Source organism: Telopea speciosissima, chromosome 9, assembly GCF_018873765.1.
Source record: "Telopea speciosissima isolate NSW1024214 ecotype Mountain lineage chromosome 9, Tspe_v1, whole genome shotgun sequence".
Taxonomy (NCBI): Eukaryota; Viridiplantae; Streptophyta; class Magnoliopsida; order Proteales; family Proteaceae; genus Telopea; species Telopea speciosissima.
Window position 1 is genome coordinate 32774472 of NC_057924.1, and position 6096 is coordinate 32780567.

Genomic DNA, 6096 nt, shown 5'->3' on the forward strand with positions numbered 1-6096 from the left:
AGCGTGTGGCAGCGCTAGAGCATGACCGTCTTACCACTCTAGGAGTCCTTGATGCCCTGGATATGTCCAGTGCCCCTATTTCTCCAGACATTTCCCTCCTTCAAGCCGCCCTACGTGTTTGGTCAAGTTCTAGCAACACCTTCCTCTTCCCTTGTGGGCCGATGAGCCCCACTCTTCTTGACATCGGGGCCCTTACCAGCCTCAAGGCTATTGGCCCTGAGTTCTATGGGGCTTCTCGTGGTCATGTAGACTCCAAGGGTTTTGAGTTTCAGCACGGTCTTGATTTCAGCAAGAAGGCCAGCTATAGTATGTATCTTTCTTCTGTCCGAGGACCCAGAGGGCCCGTCTCTGAGGCCAAATTTGTAGCCTATTTGCTTTTCTGGATTTGTCGATACCTGGCATGCACGAAGTCCAACAAGTTCGTAAAAACTTATCTGCATTTGGTGAATGCCCTGGCCCGAGGTCATCCTGTGGACATGGCCTCCTTCATCCTGTCATCCCTCTTCAGAGGTTGTAGTACCATTGTTAGTACTAATTTTTAGTCAGGAGGTGGCCCTCTCTGGCTCCTCCAGGTCTGGCTACGGGCTTACTTTCCTGCTTTTTACACCCCTTCTCCTGTCCTTAAGTGCCGTTCTATAGGCCTCTACATCATGCCAGAGCTGGCAGAAGAGGAGCGTCCCACTCTTTAGGAGTATCACTCCTTTTTTCTTGGTCTTGAGGAATCTCGTGCTCCCGCATATTTTATGCCTTTTCACCTCCACCCTGACCTTCCTTCCTGGCTGCTAGATGCTCTGTCCAACCCGTGGGCTGCCCCTGAATTATGGCTCAAGTTTTTGGTTTGCAGGGACTTACACTTTGGAGTCACAGCAGAACCTTTCGATAACAACACATGTGGGGTTGAAGCATATAATCCCCAATGTTGTGCCGACCAGTTTGGCCTACTGCAGTCGGTTCCTCTCCCGTGCTACTTTTTTGAGAATAATGGTGGACTTACCTGTGAGATAACCTAGAGGGGGGTGAATAGGTTATCACTAGTGAATTTTAAACTTTTTTTGATATGTCTCCCAATTAAATGTTTGAAACAAAATAGAAAATAGAAATAATGTAAAAATAGGAAGACACAAGATATATAGTGGTTCGGCTAAACCAAGCCTACATCCACTCCTCTCAACCTTGAGAGAATTTCACTAGCAACTTCCTTTTAGTACAGTAGGTGGGAAGAACACTTTTACAATCTTTTTCACAGGATAAGAGGATCCTAACTCTTTTTCACAGGATAAGAGGATCTTACACACTAATCTAAGTACAACCTAGATTAATGTAAAAATGTTTTCTTAACTCAAAAGCATAAACAATTGAAAGATAAAAGGTAAGGATTACCTAGGCAAGGAATGTGACATGTATTCCTTGCAAGTGAAGAATGATATGTATATGAATGCTCTATGTAATGCCTTTAACATAATAAAGCTTGAAATATGAATTTGGAGAAAGTCTTTGATGTGTTGAAGTTCTCTTGAATGATGCTTGTAAGAGATGGCTAAACTTCAACAAAGAAAGCTTGAGATTGATGCTTGAATATAGCTCTCACTTGATTTTAAAAACTCACACAAATAAATATTTAATGGCTAGTACTTGGGGGGTTTCAAGTGTTGTATTTAGAGCTAAGAATATGCTCTATTTATACAAAAAATCTGGGTTAAGTTTGAGTCACAATAGATTAAAAATGAGTAGATTTTAGTCAAACCAGTCGACCACTTTGTGTGCCGGTCGACCTCTTTAAGAGTACAGTTGAAAATATAGCCGTTGGAATCAAAATGCACCAACCGATCGATCGTCGGTCTACCAATTTTGGAACCGGTTGGTGTTGGGTGACCGGTTCCCCAATAGGTTCATCCCACTTCAGCCTCTGTGACTGGCAATCGATCTGTGTAAGGACCAACCGGTCGATCGATTCTAAAATCGGTTCATAGACAGGGTATTTTCAGTGACTTTTCTCAGTGGGTACTTACACATATTAAACCCTATTAATATTAAGGCCATTATAGTATATAATTTAGCCTCCTAAGGTCTCTAAAATGCATGATGCATGCAATGCAATTTTCATGCAGTACATTGTATGTAAGTGGCGTGTGTCTACAGGTTAAGTCTTCGGTTTTGAGCTTCATGTTGACATCTTCAAAGATGTTCTTCAATCTTCAAAAGATCTTGATTAGATCTTCTTATTGAAGAAGCTTCATACAGCACCTTGATCATCTAAGTTCTTTATTCTTTGATTCTTAACTTCTTGGCTTGATGCGTTCTTTGATTCTTGACTTCTTGGCTTGATGTCTATTTTCAATCATGTCTGTTTGTTATCATCAGAACCAATGATTGGGGAGGGAAGTGATTATCCAATAATGTCCCCCTTTTTGATGATGACAAACCTCATGATTTAACATTGAGGCAATGGTATATATATTTTTGAAAATTTTAAGGCAGGAATACATCATCATAAGCAAGAATCAATAAATTGCCATCTATTTTTAAATCATCCACTTTTCTCCCCCTTTTGTCAACAACAAAAAGGTAAGGGATGAAAAGAGCAACAAGCTCCCCCTGCAGAAAATATTAGTAAACAATTATGAGCATACGCAAGTAAGCTCCCCCTATAAATATGCATTAAGGAAATAATAAAGCATGTGTACCAATATTTAAACCATAAGCATATAGAGTCAATAGCATATAAAGGTTTTAAATGTAGGAGTGCAGGAATAAAAGAAATGCATAGTCTAAGCTATTACAACCCAAATATCAACGCTAAATTGTCAAAAAATTAAAGTTTTAAAGTCTGAAGGTAAAAATAGACTAAGCATGAGGAGCATCTGGAGCAGTAGGAATTTTGAAGTGCTGGGTGATACGGCCAAGTTGAAGAATCATGGAGTTCATCTTGTCATCCATTGAGTCAAGCCGTTCAGTAGTTGTCTTCATGTAGTCCAGTATCATCTGGCGATCAGAAGTGGAGGAGGATCCTTCTGGAGGGTTGTAGTCCTCATCATCCCTCTCATCATAGTCTTCTTCTTCAGTGTCAAAAGCATTTGATTTTCTTCTGTGATTATCAGTAACAGGAACAACAGGAGGAACAATGGACAAGTTCATCTTCTTAATGGTTGTAGCATCAATGTCACATGGCTTATCTTCAGGAATTTCATTAGAGCAATCAATTTGAAAATGGTAGAATATTATAGTAAGAGTCCTACCATATGAAAGACTGTCTTGGGAAACTCTTTTGGAAGCAGTTTCCATTACCCTCATCATGAGATATGGAAGGCTAATTTAGTTTCCAGTAACCAAACACTAGGCAAGGTGCCTCAAGGGGTTTCACTGCATCCCTATGGCCTCCTTTGGGTAGAAGATTGTAAGAGTTAATGAGACACATCACTCTAGGAATATCTTGAAGTTGGACAGCCTTGACCTTTTAGGAGTTTCCATCATAATTTTGCATGATTTTTCCATAGACCTCAGCCTCATTCATGAACTCATCATAGTTGTGTTTGGTCTTGAGATACTTAAACTCACCATAAGCCCTAATATTCAAACTATCTTCCAAATCTTCCATATTGAAAGAGATGGGAATGCCATTGACTAGAGATTTAATTCTCAAGTCTCCATTTTGGCCTTCAACTTCCAAGTTGCAGTAAAAATAATTTACCAAAGCAGGATAACACAAATTATTATGGTAAACTGCAGAATCCCATCCAAGAAAAGTGTAGTATTCTGAGATATTACAAGTTTGAAGTTCTCCAGTCCTCACATGGCGTTCTGGGATCACTTTCCTTTCCAAATACTTGGGCCAAAACAGAGAGGCTTCAAGAGATGAGTAGAGAGACTCATTGTAAGCCCTAGTCTTCCCTTTGTTTGCAGTGGTCTTCCTTTTCTTGCTTGGAGCACCATCCTTTGGAGCCATTGATGGAGGAAAAGAGGTTTTTGAATGAAGAGGATGAGATTGAAGTGAAATGGGGCTTAGATTTAAGGGTTTTTATGGAGATTTTACCCTAGAAGGTTCGTCCAAGGGTTTTGGAGTGAAAAGGCACAAAAAAGAAATGAAGCGAAATGAAGAAAAGACCTCTTGGTTTCCCTTAAAAATGTGATTTTTAGCGATCTGACCGGTTGGGGTAGAAATCCTATATTTTTGAATTTTTGGAATAGAGACTGATTTTTTAGTCAAATAGGAGTATTTTTGAGAGCTTTAATTCAAAAAGGATTGCAGATGCCCAACTCACGTCGAAGCATGCAAAAACGCTCTTCTGGTAGAGGTATGGTGAAAATGTCCGCGACTTGCCTTGTAATGTTGATATGTTCAAGGACAATTTCACCCTTTTGATCAGTGTCATGAAGGAAATGGTGACGGATGTCGATGTGCTTGGCTCGGGAATGAAGAATTGAATTTTTGCTGAGATTTATAGCACTTGTGCTATCACACATGATTTTTGAGGTTTCAAAAGAAATACCATAATCGGTGAGAGTTTGGAGCATCCAGAGAATTTGAGCACAATACCTACCTGCTGCAATATATTCAGCTTCAGTAGTATAGAGTGCGACAAAGTTCTGTTTCTTACTGAACCAAGAAACATGACATGATCCAAGGAAGTGGCAAGTTCCATCCATCCTACTAGGTACGAGAGTAATGTGTGAGGACTGAGGACTGAGGAGGAGGATAAACTAAGTGTGGTGCATGTAAAATGATCGCCTGAGCATTTTATGTTTCATATCGTCCACCACCTGATCAGTGCAGATAAGCTCAGCTGTCAATCGTCATTAGTGGACATATACCATAGGGGGTCAGGCTTACCGTACACCGCCTACCTCAGATTCTTTTTAAAAAAAAATAATTACAAATGAAAGCTTTCAGTGTTATAGCTGAAAGTACTTGACTTAATATTTGAGAATTTATATAAAACTGAGAGGCAAATTAGGAACCAGATTTTTCATATTCCCTATTTCTAAAATTACAAGAGCATGTACATGGGTATAGTTCCTTGGAAAGAGAGTTCAAGGAGAGCCTCTGCTTTACTCAACAACTGAGAGGTAAATTAGGAACACTACAAGAGTTGGAAAGAACAATAACAACGTAGTGGCAATGTGAGAACGGGTGTTGGTTGTGGTGGAGTGGGCCATGGGTACCTTATGTTTGATTGTTAATTTATATATAGATGAGAGACAACCCCCGATCTCCTACCATTAGCAAAGCAGGGTTTATTGAAATCAATATTATTTGATAGATCATCTGAAGTAGGGATGTCAATTGATATGGTATCAAGAATTCGGGACAATTTCAGTTTATTATAGAAAACAAAAAGTAAATACCAACACCGTTCCCTATCAAGATGACAACCAGAAAAATCAACGTCAAAAAAGCTAAGCAATTCAAAATTGTTGTTCATAGGATACCATAATCCTACATTAGCAGTGTTTTTCAAATATTTGAATATTCTTTTGACTGCACTAGCATGAGATTGCATAGGGCTAGCTTGGAATCTAGCACAGGCACAAACACTAAACATAATATCAGGTCTACTTGCAGTTAAGTAGAGCAAACTGCCAATCATACCTTGATATCGAGTGGGATCAAAAGGAGTTCCATTCTCATCTTTTGATAAACTTAGAGAAGTACTTATAGGAGTGCAAGAAGCTTTCTGAGTATTTATATCAAATTTCTTCAATAACTCCTTAATATATTTAGACTGATTAATAAAAATTCCATTTTCAGTTTGTTTAATCTAAAGTCCTAATAAGAAATTCAATTTACCCATTAAACTCATTTCAAATTCATTTTTCATACAATTACTAAATTCAATGCATAGAGATTCATCAGTAGCACAAAAAATGATGTCATCGACATATATTTGAACAATGATTAAATGTGATCCTTTGTGCTTGACAAACAAAGTTGTGTCTACTTTACCAATAATATAATCATGCTTAATAAAAAATTTCCTTAATCTATCATACCAGGCTCTAGGTGCTTGTTTAAGTCCATATAAATCCTTCTTGAGTTTATAAACATGATTAGACAAAGTAGAGTTTTCAAATCCAGGAGGTTGTGAAACAAAAACTTCT